General features: G+C 58.3%; 1 protein-coding gene across 1 annotated transcript in view; it reads left to right on the forward strand.

Annotated features, from left to right (window-relative positions):
• KCNH2 (potassium voltage-gated channel subfamily H member 2) overlaps positions 1-12,966 on the forward strand; it is a 31,151-nt gene that overhangs the window by 3,182 nt on the left and 15,003 nt on the right.

Here is a 12,966-nt window from a genome sequence, read left to right on the forward strand (position 1 = left end):
CTGGAACCTGAGCGGGCTCCTTGGGGGCGTGACACCGGCTTGGAGCCACTCTACTGCGCTAGGTGGGAGTCGCGGGCTGAGCGTTGGGGCCGTGGGGCTTTCTGGTTCTCTTCACTACACTCATTCTGGTGGAGTGGTGTTCGGGGTGGCTAAGGGGCTGCTTGGCTGTGGGTCTGGGGCCTCTGGTTCCTTCCTCCATGGGCAGATGTGGGCACGTTCGGCTAGGTGGACTGGAGTTGGACGGGGCCGGGATGGCAGGTGTGTGCGTGGACGGAGGTCATAGGTCAGGCTGGCGGGTCCGGCGCTGACCTCCGGCCACGACTGATCTGGGGAGATGTCACTGAGGGCGAGGGTGGGGAGGGCTGCGGGACTCTGGCTCTCTCTCTGCTGCCCCTTCCTAACCCCTTTCTCTTCTGCACTTAAGCTGCACCTGGCATGAGGTGCGTGCCTCTCCCCAACCTCGGTTCCCTTTGTCTCATCTGTCGAGTGCCCCGCCCGCCGTCCCTTCCTTCGCCAGGTGTCTCTGCTCAGCCTCCGCCTTCTAGCCCAGCTGCTCTGGGCTTCCGGAGAGCGGATAAACAGAGCCCTGGGCCGGCCTGCTCCCACATCACGCCTGTCTTGGTGGGGTGGGCTCTGCTTAGGGAGTGCAGTGCAGGGGGCTGGGGAGGTGGCTGGCGAAGGTGCTGCTGGACTGCCCACGGCTGCCCAAACCTTGCTGCTCACCAGCGTGTATCCAACGAGCATTTACTGAAGCCAGGATCTTGCAGGTAGAGCAGTGAACAAGACAGACGAGGTTCCTGCCCACAAGGAGCTTCCCTGCTGTAGACAGCATCCTGTCCCCCCTCTCCCCCCAGGGGGGTAGGCAGAGTGAGCCTGCGGCCCCATGCCCCTGGCCCTGCCTCTTGGAACTTCCCCTGTATGCTCACAGTTGGCTGCTGCTGCCCTGTAAAGGCTTGTATCCCCGGATGACCCTGCTTTTGCTGGGGTGCCCAGCCAGTGACATCACTGGACAGCACCAGAGGGGGGCACGCTCATTGGGGCCCTGTGGAAGAGGATTTGCTCATGGCACTTGGGGATTCTGGCAAGGAGGCCAGGGCTGCAAGACTGGATGGAAACTCCGAAGGCAGGGCCTCTGTCTGCTTTTTCACTGATGTCTCCCAGAACCTTAATCAGAGCAGATCTGCTTTCGTATCTGCCTGGCCATCTAGTACTAGCTAACGTCGGTGGGTGGCTTCTTTGTGCTGGACACTGGGCTAAATGTTACACTTACATTATCTTGTGGAATCTTCACAACAACCCTGGGAGATAGATACAACTTTTTCTCCATTTATGGATAAGAAAACGAGTTCAGAGAAATTAAGAAACTTTTCCAAAGTCACACAGCTAGTAAATAGCAGAGCTGGGAATGGAACCGTGTCTGTCTGATCAGAGCCCTACCCACTCTGTGTCACGTATTAAAAATGACACCAACTAGTTACAGGGGAACTTATAGATGCATGTTATGTTTTGTACAATTTTATTTTGAAAGTTACAAACCATTGGTGTAATGAACGCAATGTGACTACGTTAAGTCCTGGGTTCAGGTCTAACACCAGAAATTATGTAACATGGGGCAAGTTAGTTACCGCCTCGAGCTCGTTTCTACTGCGACACTGTACTAACGCGGCCCCTCGGCACGCTTCGGTCTTCTCTGTAGTGTGTGCGGAGCCGGCCCTCCCTCCTGCCCCAGGCTGGCTCCTTTGGGAGAGGATGGCCACAGGACCCCTTCTGCAGAGGAACTATTATGGAATCTTGGTGACCTTGAGGATCACTTAATCCAGCCCACTCGAATTACAGGTGGAAAAACTGAGAAGCAGAGGTCCAGTTACCAGAGAATCAGTAGAGGGAGTGGGACTAGAACCCAGGCCCCTTGCCCAAGTTCAAGCTCTTTGCCCCCTTCAAGTTACGACTCCAAACGGGGCTTTGACCCAGAAAATTCTGTGCCAGCCATCTCTGCCCTCACCTAGTTTCCATGGGATCAGGTAGCTCCTGCCGGCCAACAGGCTGGCCCGGGCCCTCAGGTCACGTGCGTCCCCACCTGTCCTGGCACTGGAGGCCTAGGACGTAGGCCGATTTCCTTTGTTCCCCCACCCTCCACCCCCGCCTTGAGGTGCTCAGTCCCTTGGGAGGATCCCCAAGGCCCGGCCTGGGCTATGTGTGCGTGTGCACACGCGCTCACACGTTTGTGCGTGGGCAGAGGAGCGAGGCAGAGGTGCGCAATGCCAATGCCACCTCTCGTTGCTGTCCAGGCTTTTCTCAGTGTCTCTGCCTGGGCCAGCCCTAGGGGAGTGGGTCCCTGGGCTTCAGCCCCAGGGAGGTGGGTGGTGGGGCAGGAGGTGGGGCCTTTTGCTGGCAGGCGCCGCTGCGGACAGCTGTGCCGCGTCGGTGCCTCTGGCCTAGCTCTGTGCAGTATCAGGGCCCGGAGCCAGACAGCTCCGTTATGTAGCTGCTGGGACTGCTGGGAGGCAGGGAGGCTGGACTGGCGGGGTGTGGGCTGGAGGGAGAGACACAAGGTGCCAGGGACTCACTGGCCCTGTGTCCATGCCCCTTAATGTTAGACCCAGGACTAAGGTGGCATGGGAGCAGAGCCAGGCAGTGTGGGGCTGGCAGGTGGCGGCGCGGCTGCGGGACCCAGGGGCCGTGCCTGGGCAGCAAATGCTGCTGGTGTACACCTGTATCCCCACAGCGCTGAGGGGTGGCCTCGGGGCCCTTTGATCTGTGGCTTCTCCTTGCTTGCTGCCCTCCTGTGCCAGGCCACGTGGGGGTCCCCCGCTCTCTGTCCCTTGCGGTCCCTCTGCTCTTTGTTTCCACCGCTCAGCAACCCGCCTGCCGCCGCGCTCAGCCCGTCTGCCTGTGCCCGCGGTCTCCACTGCTTTCCTTCTCCCCATGGCTCCCTCCCTGCGCCTCTCTGTCCCCCTGGTCTTTATCTCTTCCTCCCTGCATCTGTCTCTCTTCCTCCTCCCACCAGCCCCCCTGAGCCTTTCTCCCTCTGGAATCCGTCTGGCTCCCCGTACCTCTGCCTGTCCTGGCCTGGTCTCCATGTCCCTGTGTCCCCCAGAGCCTGTGCGTGGGTGGGGATGGGGGTGTCTCTAGAGAAGAGTCTGTCGGCTTCTCGGCTCCAGCTGCAGGCTGGTTGCCATGGTAACAGGGTCAGAGGGCCCCACTGCAACAGCTGAGCCGTGGGCTGGGGGAGGGGTGGGGACTTGCGGGCCATCCTGTGCCCCATGTTCCCAGTGCCTGTGGGGAGCCAGAGCCCCAGGGGTGGCTACAGTCCCCAGACTGAGACCCCAGCTTCCCAGGTGCTCGTGTAGGCACTTCTGGCACCAGTGACACTCCCATGGGTCTCCTTGTGAGGGCAGATTTTCTGCACACGCCAGGCCATTTCCCCATCTCCTCCGTGCCCCCTGAAATCAGGCTCCTAGCTGTGACACTCCCACACCACTTCTCAGCATAGCGAGCCCCTCCCGGGCTCAGACACCCACTCCCATCTGACCGTCCTGAGCCTCAGGCCCCAGACCCCTTATCAGTCTGGTGGCCGTTGAGGCTGTGCCTGGGTATATGGGGTTGGGCAGGCAGGTCAAACGGAGGCTGGTGCCTAGGCGTGTCCTTGAGATGGGAGCAGCCCGGAATCCACCCTAGGGGACAAGGGGGGACAAGGTTAGCACTTTTCTTGAGGGGCAGAAGCCATCAGGGGTTCCCTTCACCTTGGGGTTCCCTCCATGCTTAGGTGCACGGAGACAGGACAGGTGAGAGCACCTGCATGCGGCCAGGAACAGGGCTGCTGTCCCCACAAGCACTCTCCCTCCAAGGCTCCAGGGAGGGATCCCCCTGAGCTGGATCTGGCCCGCTTGGTGGCGTCTTGTCCCAGCCCCACCCCGGGGCGAGGCAAGCCTGCCGGGATTGAGGGGCGTCAGCCACTCCTGGCCAACTCTGGGGTCTGGAGAGTGTCGCGAGGGTGGCTCCTCCATGTTGTGTCTGCTGTGGCCCCCGGAGAGGAGCTATGTAAATATTTGCACAGAGCCTGCCGGGATGGGAGCAGAGTTTGATGGTGGCCTTGATTCTGGGGAGGGAGGCTGTGGGCAGCAGGAGGGCCAGCGTGGGGGTGCACGTGTGAGATGGGGTGAGACTCAGCCTCTTTTGTGCCCGGAAGTGGCTTCCAGGGTGGTGTGACTTGAGAGGTTCCAAGAAAGCCCTTTCACACGTAAACATCTCTCCCGAGGGTGCTTGGGATGTCTCCATTAGAGGACCTTTCACGGGTAGAGAATGAGCCTTTTTCTTTAAAAACACGTTCTCTCATCACCCCTCCCCTGTGTGCAGGGAAGAAGGTGGAAATATCTAGCTCCTTAGTGTGGGGGAGTTTAGCAGAAACTTTCCTGTCTGACGTGGGAGGAGGGCCCTGGGGTCAGGGCCAGAAGGTGGGGGCGGGGCAGTGAATGGACACCTGGGATAGGTGATGAGTATGGGGGAGGTCCTGGATGAGCCACTGCCCCCGTAAAGTCCTGTCCTGTCCTTAGTCCAGGGCCCATAAAGAACACCATGCTGTGAACTGTGGTTGGCCTTGAACGAAGCTCTCTCTGTTTCGGGGACACGGGGCCCCTCGAGGGCAGGCCGTGTTTCCTCCGTGGCCCACCGTCTCCCTTGCTCGCAGTTCTGGATCAGGTGGCCATGTCTGAACTCTCCCACTAGACCGTAAGCTCGCTGAGCACAGGCGGCTGGCTGCCTGTTTTGTTCTCTGTTGTATCTGTGTCTAGTGTCTAGTGGGAGCTCAGTATAGGCTTGTTCAATGAATGAATGAATGAATGAATGAGGTGGGCAGTGTGCTGTGTTGCAGAAGCCCTGCGTCGAGTGTCAGTGACTGGGGAGCAATGTCTGGCTCAGTTACAGAGTCGTTGTGTGACTTTGGGCGAGTCATTTTCCTTCTCTGGGCTTCAGCCTCTTCCTCTCTGAAAAGCCTTAGAGTAACCGAATGCCGGGCTGGGAGGATCTTAGAGGACAGAGAGACTGTCGGGGCCAGAAGAAGGTGGGCCAGGGAGAGGTGGCCTGAGGTGGCCACTGAGAGAGCTGGGAGTCTTCTAGCCCTGCTGTGTGTGTGTGTGTGGCGGGGGGCACTGTGGGGGTGCAGGGAAGGCATCTGAGACTCTCAGCCTCCCCCAACTCAGAGGTGGACCAAGGAGGCCTGGGTGGGGACCAGAGCTGGGGAGGTGTTGGTGGCAGCTGCACCGGCAGGCTCACGGGCATGCTAACCATGAGTGTGCGTCCAGTTGGCACGCTGGGACACATGCTTTCAGGCAGGTGGTCCTCATGGCGCTCTGAGAGGCTGGCCTCCTCTCCGTCTTCACAGTGGGGAAACTTGCCTAGAAAGGCCAAGGGGCTTTATCCAGCTAGTGGGTGCCCGAGTGGGAACTCCCACCCAGTTTCCTCTCTCTGCTCCAGGGCCGTGCCCGGCGTACGCTACTGATGCACAGGCTGTCTTGCCCCAGAGGGCCCTTTGGGGGCATGATGGGCTCAGGTTCCCAGGAAACATGGATTTTAGCTCGGTCTCCAGAGCCGCAATTTCTCATTGGCTAAGTGGGATCCAACACCTGCCCTCCCAGGTATTACAGGGAGAGGTGCCGAAAATCAGGTGACAGATGCCAAAAGGCAGAGTCAAGTGTGGAGGCTCATTCTGCTGGCCATTAGACGGGGTGTCATCCATGACCAAGAGCAGGTCCTGGCCAACCGTGAGAAGCGAGGCGACCCAGGGCCTCAGCATTTTTGTCCCGTATAGAGCTCCTCCTTGTCCTGTGTCCCCACCTGCTTCTCTCTCTCCCCGCCAACCGCACACCGCCCCCCACTGCCCCCCACGGCCCCCCAGGCTTCTGCTGGCCCCAGCTCTTGCCTTTTCATGGAAACCACATTTGTGCTATTGTTTTTTGCTTTTTCTTTCACTCGATTTTTTTTCTTTCCTTTTTCTTTTCGTCTCACTCTGTAGTCCCATTACCCTCCCCTGAGGCAACCATTCAAATGTACTTCCTGTGAATGTGTCGCTTGCATCAGTTCTTTGCAAAATGTGTATTTTGTCTGGGTGCATATAGGTTTAATTTATGTAAACGATATGTAGTATGTATTGTATTCCGGTGTTGACTTTGCTTACACAAGAGTTTGCCTTTAAGTCCATTCAGGCTGTTACTTGACATCTGGTCTGTAGCTTCCTGTTCTATTGATGTACCCATCTCATTTTCTCCCGGGGGGGGCCCCCAGAGCATCTCCAGAAATAATGCTGCCGTGAAATCTTCACCCATGGCCCCTCTGGCTCATGCGAAGGTGTCTTTGGGATGCATCCCCGGGGGGGGGGGGCGTTGCTGGATCACAGGGTCTGCGCACCCTTCATTCACCTAAGTACTGTCCGACTGTGTCCCAGCACGGCTGCAACCATCATCACCCACCTGCACAGACCGTGAAAGTCCCGTTCCCCCCACATCCCTGCCACGCCTGGCGTTCCCCACCTTTCTACTTTTTGCCAGTCTAATAGGTGAAAGTGATATCTTGCTGCTTGAATTTGCATTTCTTTGATTTCCTGTGAGGCAGAGCAGCCGGCTCCCAGGCTGGACAGCCTCTTGGGTTTACTTTCATCGAATCACCTGCTCTCATCCTCTGCTCACTTTTCTATTGAAGCCGCTGTCTTTTGTTCCCGATGGTCTGCAGGAGTTGCCTGTGTATTCTAGAAATACAAACACATACAGTTAAATATTCCGTATGTATATTCTGGATGTTAATTCCTGTTGAATCAGGATTATTGCAGAGATCTTCTCCCATTCAGTCATCTGTTAAATTTATCTGACAAAGATACTTAATTTTGATACCAATAACAAGGTTCGATTTTTAGTTTTACGCCTTCGAAGTTTTGTTGAAGAAGTTTTTCCCCATCTTGAGCGTGCGAAGGTCAATAGTTTCTTCTATTAACCGAATTGTTTTATCTTTCTCAGTTGGGTCTTTAATCCATTCTGAGCCTACCTCAATGTGCGGTGTCAAGTAGGGATCAAGTTGTGTTTTCTTTTCCGTGTACTGAGCCAATTTTCCCAACACATCTAGTAAACAGCCTGTTCTTTTCCATTGATTTCTGGGGCCGTTGTGTCATGTCACTGCTTCATTTCCCATATATATCCACGGGTCTGTCTTTGAGCTCTCTGTTCTGTTCCAAATATTTGTTTGTCTGTTCTTGCATCGAAACCACATTAAAAAAAAAAAAAAAAAACAACCCCCCCACCCAAAACTATCGCATTTAGTATGTCTTATTATCTAGAAAGGCAAATCTTCTCTCTTTATTCTTTGTTCTAAAGGTCAACATAAGTGTTTGTGGACCTTTTACTTTTCTTTATAAACTTCAGAGAACTTTTATCGAGTTCCTGGGAAGAAAACCCCCACTAGAATCTTGATGGGAATTAAGTTGGTTTTATATACAAATTTGGGGAGAATGGATATCCTTATAAAATTTTCCCATGCAAGAGCATGGATTGTCCTTCCGTTTATCAGATCATTTCTGTATTTTTTATTGGTTTAAAGTTCCGTTTTGTTTTATTTCCCTATAGAGACCTTGTACATTCTTGGTCAATTCCTAGACATTTTATCATTTCTTTGCTGTTATGAAAGAGGTCTTCTTTTCGACTGCCTGTTCTAATAACTTCGTGTTGGTGGGAGAAAGGCTGTCTAGGTTCGTGGGCTGATTTTGTATCGGGCAGCTTCGCTGAACTGTCTCGTGAGTTTTAATAGTGTATCTGTTGATTTTGTCGGTTCTCTAAGGAGATGATCCTATCATCTGCACTCAGTGTCCGTTTTCTCTGTTTAAGTTTGGGTCATTGTCGTATGTTTTGATGCTCGAATGTTCCCTCGGACTTTTCAGTAGGCTTTCGCGTGTGTCTTTGTTGGGGTGTCCCGGTGTGCTGCGAGGTGGCCGAGTCCTCTCGGTTTAATGATTGAGAAGCTGCCACAGATTGGGTGACCGAGGGAGAGCTGGAATTGGGTGGGACATTCTTGAGGGACCCCTAGGCATTCTGGGGTATCCTGGGGGCCAGGATGGGGCACAGTTCTAGAAGCTTACAGAGGCCTGGAGGAGGGCAGGGCCCCCAGGTTGTCTCTCGGTGGATGGCGGCTGCGTAGAGGTCACGGCGAAGCGGCTGGCGGAGGTGTGAGGCCCAGAAACACACCTGTATTCCACGCTGACTGCTGCAGGATTCCACAGTGCTTCAGCGGGAGGCACCACCCTACTTCCCACGGTGGTTCCGACAGCTGTCCAGAGTCAGGATGGGTTTGAAAGGGGCCGACTCTGTTGGGAAAGGGCTGGCGGTGTCCCCGGACGCGAAAGGGAGCTTAGAGGGTGCGGTGACGGCCCTGTCCACACAGGCCTGGCGTTAGCGCAGGTCATTGTCTCCAGTCCGGGATCGGTCCTCAGACACTGCTTAACTAGCATCTCCCGTGAAGCCAGCTCGACCCTGGCCTTGGGGCTGTCCCTCTGCGGGGAGGGCAGAAGCTCACCCTAGAAGCCAGCGTACAATTATCTCCTCAATTAGGGATATAGTTTTAAAAAAGAGTTCTCCACGAGAAACGTCCATGGAGGCTGGATGGAGCAGTGAAGAAAATCTTTGGGAGGACTTGGAGGGCAGGGGGCGGCGTGGGGAGCTGGAGGACTGGTTGAAGCTGGGGTGCACTGGAGGGGGTGCTGAGGCCAGCCTCCTCGGGACTCAGCGTGTCTGCGTGTGCAGAGATGGGAGGCCTGGCCGGGAGGGGGGCCGCAGGGCCTCCTGTGATCGGGAACAGGGGACCTGAAGGATTCTCGGGGCGGGAAGACTCCAGGAAGTCGGAGGAGAAAGGTGAAGTGTGGAGGCCTCCTGGAGCGGGGGTGAGAGCGGCTTTCCCGCATAAGCATGGCCTTGCTTCACCTTCCCAGGGCCTCTGGGGAGCAGGGCTGGTGCCTCCCACGTAGCCCAGGTTGAGTGGCACCCCGCAGACTGGCGTAGGCCTGGGCTGAGCCCCAGAGCTTTTCTAGAAGGAGCTTTTCTACTGAGGCTGTCGCCGTGGGTTTGGCGGGGGTCTAGGTGGCCATGCGTAGGCCCCTGAGGCCCTCCGTGCTGTCCTCTAGGTCCCTGGGAAGGTGTCAGGCTGGGCGGGTCGTGGAGGGTCTATCTGCAGACACCCTTCTGTGTGAGTTGGGGTCTAGATCACAGCTCCCAACACTTGCCCAGCAGTGAGTATTCCCCACGGATGCCGGTGTGGGGCAGAGGATGGTCTCTCTCTGTCTTCCTCACACACACACACACACACACACACACACACACACTAACACACACACACACACACTAACACACACACACACACACACACTAACACACACACACTTACACTCGTGCACACTCACTCATTCACGGGCTGGCCTCTCTCAGGCTTCCCCACTCTGTCCCCTGGGCCTGCAATGTCCCTGGCTTCCCTAGGCCCCTGGCTGCCCATGAGAGCACTGTTAGTGACATGGTGGCCCCCGTCCAGGAGCAGCAACTTCTGCATCTTCCTGTCGCCGCCACCAGGCTAAATATAACCTGACACTGCACAGCCCAGGGCTGCTCAGCGACAGGCTCTCTGCCTGGGGGCGGACAGGGCCGACTGGGGCCCCAGCCTCCTGCCCTCAGCGTGACTTTGGGCCCAGCTCCTCCTGTTGGGGGTGAGGCAGGGAGGTAACCGCGGCTAGAACGGCAGCCTCCCCGAGGTCACCTTCCCTGCAGGGCCCCGGCACCCTGCCTCGTTACAGCTCTCGATGCTTCCACAAGGCCATCTGTCATCTCATCTGGCACCCGGGGCAGGAATCACTCATCCTGACAGTACCCCTAGGGAGTCCGAAGCTCAGAGAGGTGCATGACCTGCCCGCAGTCACACAGCGATTGCTCAGGCCGCCTGATGGTTGGGTTGGGCAGGTCAGCTCGGCTCTCGGGGTCCCCTTCCCTGCCTGGGTTATTCTCTCTCCCTCCATCTCCCCCGGGCTCTGGGGTCCTGTTGACGGGCGTCACAGCGAGGACACGTGTCGGGCTGTGTTGTTCATGGTGTCCTGGATGCCTCACATGCGTGTGCTCAGTGAATGCTCGTGGGAGGAAGAGCCACCCCCAAAGGCGCCGTGATGACACCTAGTTTGCACACAGAGGCTCCGACCTGGGGGGTTGCCCAAGGACACTCAGGGCCCCTGCCAGCCTGCCCCCTGCCCCCCAGCCTGTGCTGCCCTGATTGATAAGGCCTGCCCCCGCTAACGCCGAGTGTCCAGCTGAGGCCAGGGGTATCCAGAGGCAGAGAGTCAGCTGGGACAATGGGTGGGGCCCTTGGACGGGTTGGGGTGCTGGGCAGGGATGGGCTCCCAGATGCGCTGCTGGGTGTAGGTAGGCAGCAGACGAAAGCAAGCCAGCACAGCGCTCTGATGAATGAAGGCATTTCCCTGGAGTCAGGAGGACCCCAGCCTGCTGCACCCGGAAGATGTCCAGGCCTGGTTCCCCGCCAGGGCCTGTCCCGCGGCCCCCTCCTCCGCCCTCCCAGTGACCTGCGGTGAGCCCCTTGACCTCTATCAATGTACGACTGCATCTCCTTTCCTCTCTCCATCCTCACAGGGCCAGGCTGCCCCTGCCCCAGGAGGCGGGCACAGTCTGGGCACCCAGCCTCCCCACCCAGAGCCAGGTGTCCTCAGCTGGGACTGGGGGTTGAGGTGTGAGTGGAATGTTCTTCGCATCAGCCAGCCAGGTGGCCCGGGGCCTCTCCAGCTCCTCCTGCCCCCATTATCAGGACCTCCCCTTGGCCCAGCGCCTGCTTTACATATGTCATCCATCCCTCCAGCCCTCATGGGGTGGGCATGACCTCTCCCATGTTGCAGATAAGCACCCTGGGGCTTGGGGAGGGGAGGGGACTTGCCCAAGGTCATTCTGACACAATGAGCAAAGGCCACCTGACTCCGACCCGCTCCCTTCATGTCGGGAACCACACAGCCTTTCCGTGGGCAGTGCAGGGGCGTGGGGAACGTTCATGGGTCCTCCTGCTCCCCTCTACGCCTCCCATGCTCTCCGAGCTCGGCTGGGAGCTGGCTGCCTCCAGAGTGTGGGCTGTGCCTGCCACGGAGTGGCTCCCCGGGGAACTGCAGCCTCGCCCAGCGCCAGCGAAGGAGCCTCTCTGCTCCTCGGGGAGCCACACCGGGCGCGGGGCATGGTCAGAGGGAGAAGAGGAGCAGAGTAATGGGCAGGGTCCTGGGGCCAGCAGGGGCGGACCTGCACTGGCGGGGTGCTCGCGCTGTCGCATGTGCAAGGGCTGGCCCAGGGCGCCTAGAAGCGACTCAGCAGCTGACTCCCAACACCTCTCCCGCGGGCGGGAGTTTGCTCTGCGCTGATGCCCAGCTCCTGCTGTCCCTGTGCCCCACCCCTGGCCTGGCTGACCTTCAGCTGCCCTCGGGGATCCTCACCCCCCATCATCCCGGCCAGTGGTGGATGGGGTCCCTGGCAGGTCTGGCTGGAAGGCTCGGGGTGGGTGATGTGGCAGCTCACAGAAGCCCCAGCCGACCCAGCTGGGTGGTGGGAGGCAGAGCCTCAGAGTCCCGGCTGGTTCCCGCCATCCGCTTTCCTTCCTTCTACGTCCCCTTGAAAATAGCAGCTGGAGTCCCCCCCCTCACCCCCACAGCCATCAGGCAGGGCTCCAGGACACATTTTTGGCATAAGCTGAGCTTTGACAGGGTTATTTGAAAGGAAAAATTCCTTGACTGTCACTAAGGGAGAGGGCCAAGGGGACTCTGCACGTGACTGTGTGTCTCAGGGCAGGGACGAGCCCGAGCTGCGAGGGGCTTCTCTCCGGAGGGTCTGCGGCCCGGCAGAGGGTGGGGTGCCAGGGTCCTACGCCGTCTGGGCAGCATGACGCAGTTTTGGCCTCTCCAGCTGAGAAGACTGGATGGAGCGGGCAGGGCGCTGAGGCCTCAAGTTCAGAATCTCGAGACTGTCGGGGGCAGAATCCCCGCCGTCCCGAAGGGCTGGGCTTCTCTGGGTTCCGGACTCGACTTCTCTGGGATGAGTTTCCTGGTGAGGAACAAGGAGCAGAAGCCTGGAACACTGGGGTCCCGGGGTGGGTGTTGGGGGTCTCCAGGGCTAAGGTTTCTTGGTCTGTGGCCTCTCTTTAGTCCCGATGAGGGCCAGTCCCTGCTCAGGCCGCTGCCGGCCATCACCATATTAGGACATAAACTCTAGGCGGGCTGTCTGGGTGCCAAACGGTCTCCAGCTGGGCCCGGCCCCCTGCAGCTTCCAACACCACAGCCGTGCTTCAGATGGGCCATGTCAGAGGCCGGAGGTCAAGGGACAGGAGCAGCTGCTGGAGGGAGACCCAGATAAAGCCCTCCAGCTCAGGTCCTGAGGGCCGAGCTGTGAGGGCCTGGGATGCGGTGAGTGGAAGGGCTTTGGGCGGGCGGAGGATTCCTGCTCAGCCCCTCCCCGGTCCAGCTCCCTCAGCTGGTAGAGGGGCTGGTCTGCAGGAATCGGGCCCTCCGTACCTGGCCTGCTCGGGCCCTTGCTAAAGTGGCTGTCGCACTCCCCAGGGCTCAGCCCCCCAGGGACTGGTGGCAGGCATCAGACACCGCCCAGAGCCCCTCCAGATCGCTGGCCTCTCCTCTGACTTGGTTTGCCAGCCCCATTTGCTCTCCGCCCCTCCATTCCTGGGCCCTCCTCACCGTCAGCATCACCCCGTCACTACCCCCACTGGTCAGTGCCTGCTCCCTGCTCCCTGCTCCCTGCTCCCTGGAGAGTTAGGCCCCTGCGGTTTAGAGAAGACAGATGAGCAGGGCCAGTGAGACCAGAAAGAAGCCTCTGCCCCAGAAGGAGGGACACGACGGACATGCCTGGTCCCACAGGGTCCATAGAGGAGGAACACGGTGTTAAAACGTGCGTCGGGGTC

This window comes from Pteropus alecto, unplaced genomic scaffold, assembly GCF_000325575.1.
Source record: "Pteropus alecto unplaced genomic scaffold, ASM32557v1 scaffold48, whole genome shotgun sequence".
Classification (NCBI taxonomy): Eukaryota; Metazoa; Chordata; class Mammalia; order Chiroptera; family Pteropodidae; genus Pteropus; species Pteropus alecto.